Consider the following 17,625-nt stretch of genomic DNA (forward strand, 5'->3'; position numbering starts at 1 on the left):
CGAAGGCACGCCGAAAAAACGTATCGGAAAAGTTCAACATATATAAATTTTGTTATATGCCAGAACTTGAATTTGACTGTTAGAAAAATCTTCAAGAAGAAAAAGAAGGACAGTTGGGTTTCTTATGTCTCCAACATAAATCCAAGTACTTCCAGTAAAGAAGTATTTGGGATGATTAAAAGGTTTAAAAATATGGCGGAGTCAACCACACACGAAAATATACCACCGAAAGTCGCTGAGAAAATCATTGAATTCTATTCGCCAGCAGGAGCTAAATATGATATTGATAACAGGAGTCATCATTCAACCCAGCGCAACTGTGAAATTCTATTACAGCCGTTTTCTCTATGGGAACTCAATATGATTCTCAGGAATAATAGTGATATAGCACCTGGTAGAGATCAAATTCACTACTCAATGATAAAAAAACTTCCCTTTTTTGGAAAAGTTAATTTTATCAATATAATCAATAAATTCTGGTTGGAGCCGGAACTAATCCCAGATTGGAACGAATATATAATAATATTTATTAAAAAATCGCAAAAAAATCCGAATGAAATAGGATCATATAGACCTATATCTTTGGCTTCATGTGTAGCCAAAGTTAAGGATCGATTAATTAAAAGAATGTTGGAATGGTGGGTAGAGAAAAATGATCTACTTCCTAAAAGTCAGTTCGGATTTAGGAGAGGTATGGGTGTAAATGACAACTTGGCCATCTTCGTAACAGATTTATGGTTATCAATGAATAGAAATAATTATATGGTATGTCTCTTCAGCGACATCAAAGGAGCCTACGATAATGTAGTCCCAGGTATATTATATGACACCTTAGACAAAATTGGATTACCGAAGAAATTTGTTAGAGCGATAACATCCACAGTATTTGAAAGAGAAGTATACTACAAAATAAATAATCAAATGATCGGTCCACGAAAAATGTATAAAGGTCTTCCCCAAGGGGGCATATTAAGCCCGATTTTATATGCATTATATGTGCGGGATATTGAACATATTTGGGAACAAGGAACAAAAATTCTTCAATGTGCTGACGATGTTTTAATATATATTGAAAAGAACAGCCTGCAGGATGCAATAGACAATATGTCTCGAAACATTGAAAACTTTGACAAATGGCTGGTATCAAAAGGCCTAGAGTTGTCGAGTGAAAAGAGCTCAATAGGCATTATAACCAGACATAGGGACAAGGATTTTCCGACAAGAGTCAGCAGCAATAAGCATACAATTAAAGTTCAAAAAACTAATAAATTTCTTGGAATAATATTTGACCAAAAATTAAGTTTTAAATCTCATATAGAGCATATAGAAAAAAGAGTAGAAAAAAATATAAACATCTTACGAATGCTTAATGGTACGCGGTGGGGTTCCCATCCCATAACGGCACTGAAACTTTACAAAACATTAATCAGGCCTATATTTGACTACGGTTGCTTAGTATGGAATAACAGTAAGAGTTGCAAGAAATTGGATAAATTACAATACAGGTGCCTGAGAATATGTATGGGTGCTATGCTATCAACGCCAACAAATGCGTTACTAGTAGAAAGTGGGGAAATGCCGTTAGAGCTACGTAGACAATTCTTGTGCGACAAATTTGTATTAAAAAATCTTTCTATAGAAAATTCGCATTTCATCGAAAATGTATGTGAGGTAGCAGTAGACACAAGATTAAGTAAGTACTGGGCTAAAATTAAAACCCCCAAATTAGTGAAGAGTTTCATAAATTTAGTAAGGGCAAAAAATAGTCTAGCTAGTTGCAAGAAACATCCGTATTATGACATGGAAATTTTTGATAATTCAAACAAAATGATTGATGTTTTCAATTCAAATACACAGAATTTGGAACAGTACAAAATTATCTACACATATGGTTCAAAAAATAATCAGAATACGGGATGTGCTGTGTATTGCAGTACGAATAATGCTGAATTCGGATTCAAATTACAAAACTTTGTGTCAGCGTATGGGGCTGAATTGATTGCAATTAAAAAGGCACTAGAAGTAATAATAAGTTATCAGTTTGCGAAAACAATCATTTACACAGACAATCAAAGTTGCATAAGCAAACTAAGAAATTTAACAAAATCCACAACTTTGCAAGAGGTAATTTACTATGAAATTTTGAAGTACATCCAGCAAATTCTGTATAAAGGAGGTGATGTAAAAATTATATGGGTTAGAGCGCATTCCGGCATCGCAGGAAACGAAAACGCGGATAGAATAGCGAAACAGGCAGCTGATAATGGTGAGGTCATTAATGAGGCCACGTTAATTGATTATATATATGCATCTAAAAACAATTGTATGCAGCTGTGGCAAAATGAATGGGACAATACATCCTCAACCATAGGTAACTACTACAAAAATATTAAGCCGTCTGTGAGCAATAAAATATGGCAACGGCTATATAAGGATGAAAGAAGACATGTTCTAGTGGCATTAACCAGGCTAAGGTTTAATCATGGTAACTTTCCTGCCCACATGTATCGATTAAAGCTGGCACCATCAAATATATGTGTTTGTGGAGAAGCAGTTGGGACTTCGCAACACCTTATTCTTGAATACATCATATACTACAATCAACGTGTAAATTTAATTAATGAGATCTATAGAAACAAAAATATTAGGAAACCATTTAATCTAGTGACATTATTATCCAATACAGAAATATATAAGTTTTTAATTAATTTTATATCGGAGTGTAAAATTAAGTTATAGAATTATGTGTAGACAAGCTTATAAGTATACATTTTATATTATTTAGAGTATTAATAATTTATATTAGACTGTAAGTGGCTAGGTGTAATTTAGAAGCCAATAAAAATAAATAAAAAAAATCCCACAGTTGCTGCTATAAGTCAATGCTGTTCTATTCTTTTTCTATTCTCAATTTTTCAAGATTCTGTAGTTAATTTTTTTGTTGGTAAATTATCTTTGATTGAGCCTTGAAAGCATTACCCCATATTTTGATATCATATGTAAGCACCGAAGTAACCACTAATGACAGTATTTTTTTTTAATAACATTTGCGAATTACAATCTGTCGTTCTTATACAACATTCAGTAATTTTGGTGGTATATTAAATAAAAGGAAAAGGTCGAAAGGTCACCCATTGATGATCCGATTCAATGATGAATTTGTCTAGCTTATAAATGCAGTCCTGTTGTGAAAATATCTAATTAAGCCTACGAGAAATTATACATATTATAGAATTACCAAAGAATATCGAAAAGGTACCGTTTTTTTCTGAGCCGTTGAATGCCATGGTTTTTTATAAAGTTTTTGGCCATGATGTTAGGGTGATTCTGAATTTCATCCTTGTATCTCAAACTGAACTTTTCAATTTCTTCCTTAACAATGTTAATGTTCAAATCTGTATGAACCAGCCAGAGCTGTATTCCGTACGTCCAAATTGGTTTCAACGTGACTTTGTACAGAGGAAGTTTGTTCCATGTGCTCAACTGAGATTTTTGGTTTAACAACCAGTACAGTTTTCTTCTCGTGATTTCCAGCTGTTGGCGTTTCTTTTGAATATGGTATTTTCATGTTAGTTTGGCATCGAGGTGCAAGCCATTTAACTACATTTGCCTGTTGCAATCTTTGGTTAAACAATACTACAGGTGGGCAAGTATTTCTCCTCAAGGTGAAGGTGAAGTTTTCTTTTTTTTTTTTTTTACAATTTATTTTTGTTAATCAAGACTTTAATGTCTTATTTACAAAATTGATATGAGCAAAAAAAAAATACAAAAAAAAAAAAAAAAAAATGCAATACATTGAATATAAAATGAAAAAAGTTAAAATAAAAATTAAATTAAAACAGTAATACAAAAAAAAATAACATAAATGAACGATGACGTGATGATGTATGCCGCGTACTACGTCAGGACGCGTGCAGGCATTGGGCTAGGTGTTTGGTAGATCGGAAGGCCATTTCTTGCTCAATCTTCTTATCGGTCTGTGAATCGCTTGAATTGTAGGATTTGTATGCTGGATTAATTTATTGTTGAAAGATGAACTTCTAATCTTGATCATTTCGTTGACTGCTGAGATTTTCAAATTCTTATGTAGGCAAAAATTCGAAATATACCAAGGCGCATTAGTAAGGATACGCAGAATTTTATTCTGGCACCTTGAATTATGTTTATGTTAGATTTGCATGAGCAAACCCATAGTTCGATTCTATAAGTTCAAATGGGCACTATGATAGTTTTGTACAGAAGTACCTTGTTATCGAGAGAGATTTCAGATTTCCTCCCAAAAAGCCAGTAAAAATCTTTTATTTTCAGTTGGATTTGTTTCTTTTTATATTCAATGTGCGTTCTCCATGTCAATTTCGAATCAATGTGCATGCCTAAATATTTAACAGAATTGCATAGTGGAATTATTGAATTGTTCATGATGATAGGTGGACTGTTGTGATGTTTCAGAGAAACAATTATGTGCTGAGATTTTTCGATATTGATTTTGATATTCCATTCTAAAAACCATTTTTCGAGACTAGATAAATAATTTTGTAACTGACAAGTTGCTGTTCTAATATCGGAATCGCATGAAATAATTGCTATGTCATCGGCGTAAGTGCATATGGTAAGAAGATCATCTGTGGGCATATCGTTTGTAAAAAGAAGATAAAGTACAGGGATTAGCACACTGCCCTGTCACATCTTTAATTTTGATTCTAAATTATCTATTAAGCAAATATGAGCTTAAGATATTGAAGTAGTTTGGAAAAGTTGTTTTGATTTTATATAGCAGTCCTGAGTGCCAAACGTTATCAAAAGCCTGGCTGACATCTAAGAATACGGCTACGCTGTGTTCCTTTCTATTCATGGCTTCAAGAATACGAGACACCGTTCTGTTGCATTGTTGAATTGTAGAGTGATTTTTTCTGAAACCAAACTGGTGGTGAGGAATCCAACTATCATTCGAATGATCTTCTGACAATCTCTGCAACAAAAGTCTCTGTAAAATTTTCGATAATATCGATAAAAGACTGATAGGACGGTATGAACTAGCAGTGTGATGGTTTTTGTTTGGTTTAGCGATCATAATAATTTCTGCACGCATCTTCCACGCTGTGGGCCAATAATTATATTGATGAATGGCGTTGAAAATATTTGTTATATATAAAATACCTTTTGTAGGCAATTCTTTTAACATTTTTGGAGTATCTTGTCCATACCCGGCGAAGATCTATTTTTCATCCTTTTAATTTCACATAAGACATCATTTGGTGAAAAATGTCCTAACGGTGTAGAATGAATGGGTTGGTTTACGAAATTGTTAATTAAATTATTCTGGGAAATATTTCGAGCGCTAAAAATGCTACTTAGATGATCAGCAAATGCCTCCGCTTTTTCTTCGTTGCTTTTTGCCCAAATGAAACCGTTTTGGTTAGTTATTTTCAGAGGAGGGTTTTGTAGTAGGGGTTTACTTTTGTTCTTGATTGGTTTCCATATGGAATTATCGTACCTATTTAGCTGCAATAAATACGACCTGAATGTACAATTCTTCCATTCTTTCATTTTTTTCCTCAGCGTGTTATTGAGATGATTAAGGGATATCTTATCCGTAGGTAGATGAGAATGTTGCCAGGTACGTCTTGCTCTTCGTTTCTATGCAATTAGCTTCTTAATCTCTTGCGGAATTATTAGATTATCATTTCTTGGAATAATATTCGGGGTTATCTGCTTGGTTGTTTCACGTACAATCTCAGAAAAATATTCTATTTTATTCTCTATATCAATTGCGCTTGTAGGCCTAGATTTTGGAAATAATTTTGAATCAAGTATGGATTTAAATTGAGTCCAGTTAGAAAGATTTTTGTGTAGAATATGATTGTTGATAGCTGGAGTAGGAAATGTGCTAAACGTCACAAGTATTGGAGAATGATCTGATTCAATATTAAGATTTGAATGATCGATACCTTTTACAATAAAAAAAATCTGAAAGGTCTGGAACTTTAGTAGGGTCAGAAGGCCAACATGTTGGACTGCAAGTTGAAATAAAGGAGAGGTTATTTTGCCCCATGGCTGCATGAAGTATCTTATCTTTGGCTGTAGTCAGTCTAGAACCCCAGGCAATATGTTTACAATTAAAGTCACCACCAATGATAAATTTATTACCTTATTGAGAAAAAAATGAAGAAAACTGAGCACAAAAAATTTTGAATCTTGGTGGACAATAAACAGCAGAAACACAAAAATTATATAAATTTGTTTCAACAGAAATTTGAGTTGCTTGTAGAAAATCATCACAAATACTAGGTAGAACAAAATGCTTTATATTATTTTTGATTAATATAGCCGAACCGCCGCGAGCCCTGCCACTTGGGTGATTTGAGTTATAAGTAGTGTAGTTATAAATTTTAAAGTAGTTTTTTTCAGTGAAGTGTGATTTTGAGATTAATAAGATATCTATTAAGTTTAATTTTAAAAAACATTCTACTTCATTTTTGTGAGGTATTAAACCGTTGTCATTCCATTCAGCAATTTTAATTATTTTTGCCATTGTTTATGTTATTGACTAACGTGGATAACATATTTATTATAACGGTATTCTGTTGTATAAGCTGATTGAAGACATTTTTAAATTCTAAAATAAATGTTGCTAGAGAATCAGATTCGGGATTTGATGGTGAATGATTAGAAGCAGAATAATTGTTTTTTGCAATGTCTGCATAGGATGAGCCATGAATTGTTGGCTTCAAGGCCGGAGAAATGTTGTTTAGATTATTAGTATTTTTAAAATTTTGGTTATTTGGATTTGGATTTATGACTGATTGATTTACTGGAGTTTTGTTTCTTTGTTCTTTAATTTTTTGGAAGTAAGAGCAACCGCGATAATTAGCTGGATGAGCACCGTCGCAAAAATAACAGCATGCCGGAGCATTCGGATCTTTGGTACAAGCTTTTGTATTATGATTGTCACCGCATTTTAGACAAGCAAATGGTCTATTGCAATATTTTTTGGTGTGATTAAAGAGTTGACAGCGAGTGCATTGTATAATGTTATTAAACTTTCTCGGTGGTTCGACGCGTATTATGCAGTTGAATAATTTGTAAATGTTATAAATATTTTTGTTATTTCTATTTGGTTCCAGATCAACAAAAAACATATTACGAGGTTCTTTTGTTATTCTATGTCTAATATTTAGGATATTACGTACGACATGACCCTGTTTTAATAGTTCTAATTTAATTGACTCTGTGCTTGTTGAAAAGTGTACATTTCTAAGAACAACCCTACAAGCCTTCTCTTCTTTCAATTGATATGTATGATATACAGCATTTAATCATTTAATTGATTTGACATATCATTAATATCGTCAACTCCGTAAATGAATATTGGAGGGGGCTTACTGACTGGAGCCGGTTTAACTGAGTTGTCACCATTAGCTGTGTCTATTGTTGAAAGGGCCGAAAATCTGTTTTGAATTTTGACATCTATTTCTAATGGTTCAAATGATGTTTTTCTTTTTTTGAAATTGACTACTTGCCATGAGTTAGGAGGTTTCTTGACATCAGATTGTGGATGAGAGAGACTTGTAGATGCATTATTACTAGATGATAATACTTCCTGCATAGAGTCAGGAACTGATAAAGTTGAACGCAGCGAGATCTTTTCCGATGTAAACATATTGGTCCGACCTTCTTCGCGAGGAATCTTGATAAATTTGCTCTATCCAATTACGGTCCTTCGTAGTTTTGGGATTTCTGTTGGTTTACAGTCCGATTCCATTTTTGCTTCTATATCTTGATTAAAATGTAAGACATTTTTTTGATTCCACAAACGCACATTAGAGTCTCGATTATGAATGGTTTAAATAAGCAATTATTTAATTTTCTGTACACTTTTGTAAGCTTTTAATGCAATTATAATAAACCGTAAAATTCAATCTGACATGCACTTGTTTTTCACCACTCTAATGTATGAATTCGAAGGTGAAGTGAACTGACTTCGAGCTGTTATCATTGAATCTACAAAGTTTAAACCAGTGTTCGATCTATAATAGATGTGTTTGGAGTTGAGCGTTCGATTTAAATAATTCAAAGAACTTTCTGCGTGTCTTAACAAAATAATTGATTTTGGAAAAAAAAATTTCGTTTCAACTTTTTTTTTTCAATTTTTTTTTCAAAAAATTTTTTTTTGTATATCGAAAATAATTTAGATTTTATTTTTAATTCTGACTATAGTTCTAATATACTTTAAACAACTTTACAATTCAGTTTATATAATTTTCATAAATATTAGATAATGTTACAATATTTATAATAATCTATTTGAAAACATTCAATATTTTTCGAACCTTTCGTTACGGTACGGAAAGTTCCAGCAATTTGCCTTAAGGCACGACGCCATACACCCCACTAGTTTAATTTTTATTTGAACAATAAATATTACTAACAAATTATGGGTATACATTTTTGTAAAATTTAGAATCAAATATACAAAGTCACCATCTTTTTAAATTTATTTTTATGAAAGCTCAGTATTAAATGATTGATATTTTTTTTTAAATTTCAACAGTTATAATAAAAATATTATTTTTTTATTATAGAAAAAAAGTAAATGCAACTAAAAATTTTCTTGGCTCAACTCTATATTCAAATTAAAATAAATAAAAATATAATTGTTTAATAAATTAAAATATAATTAAATATAATTATATATATATATATATATATATATATATATATATAATACAATAATACAATAATACAGTACTGTGTCAAGCATTGCAAGGAATAGTTGGTGTTTTTTGTATATCAAAAATTAAATGAAATTTAAATAAATTATTAAAGAATGTGTAGTATATAAGTAACTGTTTTTGAAATTACACTGAAGATGAGACACACCATGGTCTCGAAACGTCTGTAATCATAAAATAAAGTTGTGTTAAACAAATCTGAGTGCTGTTTTGTTCATATTAAACAATTAATATTCGTTCCACTCATATCATAAAATTCTATATATATATATATATATATATATATATATATATATATATATATAATATAATTAAATATAATTTCATTTTCATACCGTCAACACAAGTTTTTAATTTCCCATATGGTAAGTTATAGTAATCGCAAAAAATCGATTTTTTTTTATCTTATTAACTTCCCGTAGGGTAAGTTATTGTAATCGTCCAAAAATCGAAATCGAAAATTTTTACATTTTTCGACGTTTTGAAGGTTTCTGAACATTTTGGCATACTTCAGAAAAAATGGATGTGTGTGTGTGTGTGTGTATGTGTGTGTGTATGTATGTAATGATACAATTTTTCGTCCACGTTTTCGGGCGCACGGATCAACCGATTTGAATGGTTCAAAAACCATTCGATTCCTATCGATAAGGAGATGTGCTGATTAGTTAGGTTCAGCAGTTACGGAGATAAAGAGCAAAGAGTGCAGAAAATAAAAATCAAGTTTTTGAGAGAACGGAGCATCCGATTTGAATGATCCAAAAAATATTCAATTTGTAATGATGGGGAGAAGTGGTGATTAGTTTATGGCAAAGGCAGGTCCAGCGGTTTCGGAGATACAGAGCTAAATGTGCAAAAAATGGTAGTTTTTGAGGGAACTAAGCGTCCGATTTAACTGATTCAAAGAACTTTCTGCTTGTTTTAACAAAATAATTGATTTAAAAAAAAATCAAAATTTTTTTTTCAAAAAATTTTTTATTCAAAAAAATTGTTTTTTGTATATCGGAAATAATTCAGGTTTTTATTTTAATTCTGTTCTAATATATTTTAAACAAATAATTTCAACTTTGCAATTCAGATTGCCATATACCCCACTAGTTTTCAATAGCAATCAGAATACATGGCAATTCAATGGGCTATTTGGCTTATGTCATTCACTCGCACACATACACACACATATGATTTAATCTGCTAAATGTTACATTGTTAGAGAATACTTTAATAAGTAATTCTACTATTCCGTGCACATAAAGTTATAATAGTTCTAAAGGTCCTCCATATTATCTTTGGGCAGTTTCTTCTTCAGTCTTCTTGAAGTTGGTGTCTCAAGAACAGGGGCGTACCTAACTACCCCCAACGAGCGCAAGCCGAAAGCAAAACAACAAATTTTCAAAAAATTGAATAATTTTAATGTAGTTTGCATTTCCTTTTGTTATCGAAAGGTATTAAATTTAAGCTAACGCTTTAAGAGAATTTATTTCTGTTGCAATATTTCTGCAATCCCTAGCAATCAATTCACTTACAATTAATAAAGCTTATGCACATCCGATAAGTTAATATTCTTATCAACAAATCTATAAAACTAATCCAGATTTTACATTCTTAATCGAAAATTGGAATTTGGAATTTTTATAGTTATATTTGTAACATTTTTATGTTTGTTGTTGTTTCTACTTGAATTGTCTGCATGACGCGTAAGTTTAATAGTTAGATTTTCTTAAATATGATCAACTAAATCATTTTCAGATTTATTTCTTTACTGTTTTAAATTATTAGTTTCATTTCTGAAACTTTACAACATGCCAATAATGACTTACAAAAAACTAGTATTTTATTAAGTAAGTTTTTGAACAGACTGTGCGAATTAAGATATGAAAATTTATCGAATTAGTTTGCTAAAGAAGTCCAAATAATATGCAAAAAAGATGGATTGCAATAACTATTCTAAAGAACAAAAAACAAAAGATAATGAAGTGTTATTATGATGAGTTATCAAAAATTATTATGATGAGTTATCACAATATGAGAAAATTTTAGACCCGAAATCTTATTTTAATGCATACTATTGCTGTTTGGATATATATTAATTTCACAAAGCAAACAAAGATTTTAAATCCTTTGCCACATAAGTAGTAACATTTGTCTTTTTGAAATCAAGAATTAATAAAAATTTCCGAAAGACAGTCGACTAAATTACTGTAAAGAAATACTCTAAAAATATCTTTGAAGTATGAAGGTTTGAATACAGAAATCTAAGAAATTTATTTCGTTAAGGTATAATGATGGGATGCAATAGGCTTGCATCCGGTTTTCTGGATGAAATAACTGTATACATTTTATTCTTGGCCCTTCCAGTTACAATCGCAACTGCTAAAAAAAATTTAAAATTAAAACTAATTAAAAATTACGTAAAGACTTAAGGACAGAAAGATCTACTAGACCTGTATGTTCATAGAGACAGAAACTTTATAAAATTTAAAGATCACTAAATAATTCAGTTTTTAAACTGTAACTGAGTTTTTAAGAGAACGGAGCGTCCGATTTTAATAATTCAAAACACATTTTACTTCTATTGACAAGATGAAAAACTGATATTTTTGGGAAAGCAGGTCCAGCGGTTATGAGCTCTCAATAAAATTTAGTTTGAAAAATGTCATTTGCCGGTCAAAAATTTTTATTGGACTTATGCACATCAAATTATCAGATATTTTATAAAGATTTTTATAATGTGTGCACATTTTGTGTAATTTTTTTGGGGTTTTTTGCATCGAGGTGTAAGCCCAAGTATTTAACTACATTTGCCTGTTGCAACCTTTAGTTAAAGAATACAACAGGTGGGCAAGTATTTCTCCTCAAGCTGAAGGTGAAGTGAATTGACTTCGAGCTGTTAACATTGAATCTCCAAAGTTTAAACCATTGTTCGATCTTTAATAGATATGTTTGGAGTTGAGTTGTGGCTTGTGCTGGGTCTTGGTGTTGGGACAGAGCAGCTGTAGCGTCTGCATAAGTTGCGATGGTGGTATAAAATTGGTCCGAGAACACTTCCCTGAGGTACCCCGGATCTCGCTGGGCGTTGAATTTAAGTAGCATCCTTAATGGAAATTGCAAAATGTCTATTTGCTAAATTTGATTTCAACAACAGGTACATGTCAGCAGGTAATAATTTTTTAAGTTTGAATAATAAGCCTGGATGCCAGACCGTATCAAATGCTTTGCTTATATCCAGGAATACTGCAGAACAATATGATTTTGTCTGAAATGAGTCCATGATCTTCTCAGGTACTCGAAGGATTTGCTCTAGAGTCGAGTGTTTTTCCTTACAACCAAATTGGTGGTTGGGAATAATTTATAGCTCATCCAGGTGCGGCCGCAATCTTTTTAAGAGCAGTTTTTCAAAGATTTTTGACATTGCTGGTGAAAGGCTGATGGGTTTATAGCTAAAAGTCTGGTTCAAATCTTTGTCAGGTTTGGGAAGGAGAATAACTTTAGCTATTTTACTGGCAGACGGAAATATCTTCAGTCTGCTACTCGTGTTATAGATAATAGTTAGGAATCTGAAGCCTATTTCGGGGAGGTGCTTGATGTGTGAGATAGGGACGTTGTCAAAACCAAGAGATTTTTCAGAAGCAGCTCCGCAAATTTCGTGCTGGATTTTCGATATACTGATTTTTTCTATACTATTCTCATTTGGCAAATCCTCGTTTAAAAAAAGTTGTATCTTTTCATCCTCATGTGGATTTACAGGTGATGAAGGTGGAGTTAACACTTTTTCGAAGTACTTAGAATAGAGATCGGCTTTTTCAATGTTACTTCTAGCCCAAGAATTGTCGTTTCTTCGTATTGGAGGAACGTGGATATTAGGTTTCTTGAAGTATTTAGTATTTTTCCAAAGTGAGTGACTGACAAGTTAATTGTAAAGTTGTGGAATGATTGGTTTAATGACCGCGGATATAACCGTTTTGTGACAAAGCTCTTCTAAAACAATATTGGCGGCATGTATGTACTCTGTCGCAGTGTTTTCTGCCTCATAGTGTTTTAATGTGGATTTGATGAGTATTGCGCTGCATCCGTGACCTGATTCGTCTGGGTGATTTGAATTTCAAATGGAGTATTTCGGAATTTTGCGACACTTCTTGCAGTAAGATGTGTTCCGGAGATTAGCATTATATCAATCTTTTGTTGTGTAAGAAAATGATGAAGTTTTAGGCGATGGTGCACTAATCCGTTGGCGTTCCATAATCCTATACTTAATGAAGCCATTAGGAGGAATTATTTTTAGTTACTGCTGTTAAAAGGTTGAGCATGACGCTCATTTGTTCGACAAGGGTTTTCATCATTGATTTTAATTCTTTGATGTCGTTTTATTGATTGTCTGGTGGGTTAATTGAGTCATACGGACGTTCATTGTTCTGGAAGTCATTTATGCTCTTACCATACAAACTTTGATTGAATTGCGCTCTATCTAAACGTTAATATTAAGAGATAAAACTTTCAGAGAATTGTTTTTTATTAATTTGGAACCATTTGAGCCCCTGGGAGCAAGGAAATTCGAAAATGACGATTTCAAGGACCACCCTAATATATATATATATATATATATATATATATATATATATATATATATATTCAAAATGATTGACCTTTGCTTTATACACCCATAAACGAATTATGCATACATTTCTATTCTGAGACATGGGTTTACATGTCATCATCTTACAAGTTTGATTACAGCCCCGCATTTTGACACAAGACGTGAAAAATTTATTATCATAAAGAATGTTACCTTTTATACATCACTCTATATAAATTTCATATGAATTTACTCGTATAACTATAAAATATTTTGAATAATTTAATCAAGTTCATTAAACATTGTGTATAATTCTCGTAATATTTATATTACGAGTCATGTTAAACTTGAATGAAGTAATATGCCATTTGTAAAATAGTAAATTTATTTTACCTACCACATCAAAATAAACCCTCAAATAAATGATGTTGTATAAAATTATATTAAATCAGAATTTATGAAAAAAAATCTAAAAAATAATTTGTGTGAGCTAGAAAATGAACGAAATTTAGCGTTTGATATTTATATAATAGAAAACTGGTATTTACACAAAACTCTTAAACTTAAATTAACAGTTTCAGTATGGTATTTTTAACGATATTCTTTTCAAGCAGAGAAAAAAATATGTGTAAGCAGACATCGCGTTAAATCGGGAGACTTTGCTAGCTCGAGATAAACGAGTCAATGTTTTAACGAAAGTAATCTTTCGTATAATTATATTTAATTAAATTTTCCAATAAGATATATTGCTATTTTAAAGTCAGATTCAACCGTTTTTTTATTTAACTTATAGAGTAGCTTACATGCTGTTGGGGTAAAAAGAACCACTTAAGCCTCTACACTGGCAAGGTGTAAACATTAAGATAATGGTAAATAAAACTAGTGGTGTATGGCATCGTGCTTTAAAGCAAATTGCTGGAACTTTCGGTACCGTAATGAAATATTCGAGAAATTTTAAATGTTTTCAAATATATTATTACAAATACTGTAACTTTCATTATTTTTACTATCTTATTGTTATATCTGAGCAATGTAAATTCTTGAGCAAATTATAAATAAATCAATTTATCTCAAGAGCATTACCAATCGTCATTTCCTTTCGAATTCAATTTCAAAAAAAAGTTGCCTAATCTACACAAAATTGAAAAAGTGCTCCCGTATAGTCACAGTGTGAAAAAATGCTCCCGTATAGTGTGTTTGTGTGTGTGTGTCTAAACGCATTTGCAAATAATTCTGTGCGACATTTTCACTTATGCCGTGCTTAGCTTGGCGGCATTTTTAATTTTTTCAATAGTTTTTACAAAATTGGAAAAGTGCTCCAGTACATAAACAGCACTTGGGTAAACATTTGTTCCAGAGTGGCGCTTAGACTGTGCTTAGCCTGGGTAATTTTTTTAAATTTTTAATCCAAAATTACAAAAATATTTTATAGAAAATAAAGAAAAATGTAATAATTTTTTATCCTCAAAAGCAATTGTTTTGTCAATACAAGCAGAAAGTTTTTTAGATCATTCAAATCGGACGCTTAGTTCACTCAAAAACTGGCATTTTTTGCACATTTAGCTCTGTATCTTCGAAATAGCTGGAGCTGTCTTTGCCAAAAACTAATTACCTCTTCTCCCAATCATTACAAATTGAATGTTTTTAGGTCATTCAAATCCGATACTCCGTTCTCTCAAAAACTAGATTTGTATTTTCTGCACTCTTTGCTCCGTATCTCCGTAACGACTGGACCTGCCTTTGCCAAAAACTAATCAGCACATCTCCCTATTAATGGGGATCGAATGTGGATGAAAAAATGCGGACATACAAAACACACACACACATCCATTTTTTTAAGGTGTGCCTAAATGTTCAGAAACCTTCAAAACGTCGAGAAATGCAAAAAGTTTCATTTTCGATTTTCGGCGCATTACTGTAACTACCCTACGGGTAGTTAATAGTAAATAAATTAAAACTAGCTGTAAGTGGAATTCTGTCTTGAGGCAATTATGGCATCGTGCCTTAAGGCAAATTGCTCGAACTTCCCGTACCGTAACGAAATGTTCGTGGAATACTGAATGTTTTCAAATAGATTATTATAAATATTGTAACATTGTCTAATATTTATAAGAATTATATAAACTGAATTGCAGAGTTGAAATTATTTGTAAAGTATATTAGAACTATAGTCAAAATAAAATCTGAAATATTTTCGATATACAAAAAACTAAAAAAACTAAAAAAAAAAAAAAAAATGGAACAATTTTTTTTCTAAAATCATTTATTTTGTTAAGACAAGCAGAAAGTTCTTTGAATCATTTAAATCGGACGCTTAGTACTCTCAAAAATTGCCATTTTTTATATATTTAGCTCCGTATCTTCAAAATGGCTGGGCCCGCCTTTGCCAAAAACTAATAAACACTTCTCCCAATCATTAAAAATTGAATGTTTTTTAGATCATTCAAATCGGATACTCCGTTCTCTCAAAAATTTGATTTCTATTTTCTGCACTCTTTGCTCCGTATCTCCGAAACGGTTGGACATGCCTTTGCCAAAAACTAATCAGCTCTTTTCCCTATCAATAGGAATCGAATGTTTTTTGAACCATTCAAATCGGTTGATCCGTACGCCCGAAAACGTGGGCGAAAATTTGTATCCATACATACATACACACACACACACATCCATTTTTTCTGAGGTATGCCAAAACGTTCAGAAACCTTCAAAACGTCGAGAAATGTAAAAATTTTCAATTCCGATTTTCGGCCCATTACAGTAACTTACCTTACGGGAAGTTAAAAAGCAAATTTACAACAGATAAATCAAATAGATAATTATTCCAACATTGATGATGAATTCTTCTGACAAAGGTTGCATGCGATGTGATCTTGGTAAAAAAAATGCTTCTGGAATATGTATTTTGAATAAAAGTCGTATCTACTTTATTTGCTATGAATGTATTTCAAAAAGCAATGGGTCTGATCATGGTATATTAAAGAGAAATACGTGCTAATATATATTTAGATCAAAATTTATAATGGTAAAAATTTATAAAGTGTAGGGCAGGGCACTAGAGTCTAATTTGACTTTAAGCAATTATTTTGTTATACCAAAGTTAAAGCATCTAAAAAAATAACACATATCAAACAAACAACTATCTGACAGTAAAACTCCCAGCTAATTCATCATTACAAAAACATATTTTATATGCTGTTTTTTAAAAATTTGTCATCTGTCCATTTTTATTTTTTGCAAAATAATAGCTATATTATTCATTCAATGCAAAATATAAATCTTATGGGTGATTTTTTTATAGGGAATACAGAAAATAACTTCGATCTGGTATTTTGTCAGAAACTTACATCAGCATACTGGGAATAAATATTTATCTAATTTATCTCTTGTAAGATTGATTTATTTAACTTAATTTATATTTATTATTTTTATTTAATATTCAAGTAAATTAAAATAAAAAAGTCATTTTGGCGAATATTAGAAAACTTTAATTTATTCAAAATTAAAAAAAAAACAATATTTTTAACTTCCCGTAGGGCAAGTTATAGTAATCGCAAAAAAATCGAAAATGAAAATTTTTATATATCTTTACGTTTCAAAGGTTTTTGAACATTTTGGCATACCTTAGAAAAAATGGATGTATGTGTGTGTGTGTGTGTGTGTATGTATGTATGTATGTGCGTGTGTGTATGTATGTGCGGATACAAATTTTCGTCGACGATTTCGGGAACACGGATCAACCGATTTGAATAATTCAAAAAACATTCGATTCGTATTGATAAGGAGACGTGCTGATTAGTTCTTGACGCAGGCAGGTGTAGCCGTTCCGAAGATACGGGGCAAAAAGTGCCGAAAACGGTAACTCAGCTTTTAAGAGAACGGAGCGTCCGATTTTAATAATTCAAAAAACATTTTACTTATATTGACAAGGTGAAGAATCGATCAAATTTTCATAAAGGCAGGTCTAGCGGTTTCGGAGATCTAATGAAAAAAGTAAAAAAAAAAGCCATTTGGCGGTCAAAAATGATCATTAGACTTATGCACATCAAATTATCAGATATTTCATAGAGATTTTAACAATAAGTATGAATTTGGTTTACAGTCCTATGGGTTCCGTACCAATGTTTACGCGTTATACGGCGACGCGGCGCTTACGCGCTTTGATATTTCGTCTTTATGCAGTTAAAGCAGTACGATTGCTTTGAAAAAAGTTTAGATTTTTCAAAATATGTCAAAATAAAAAAAACATTTTTTTTTTCAAAAAAAAAATTAAAAGAAATTTTTTTTTTTTTTAATTTTTTTTTTTTTCAAAAAAAAAGTAATTTTTGG

This window comes from Ctenocephalides felis, unplaced genomic scaffold (assembly GCF_003426905.1).
Source record: "Ctenocephalides felis isolate EL2017-DRISC unplaced genomic scaffold, ASM342690v1 CF-g0.4_SCAFFOLD_01886, whole genome shotgun sequence".
Lineage (NCBI taxonomy): Eukaryota > Metazoa > Arthropoda > Insecta > Siphonaptera > Pulicidae > Ctenocephalides > Ctenocephalides felis.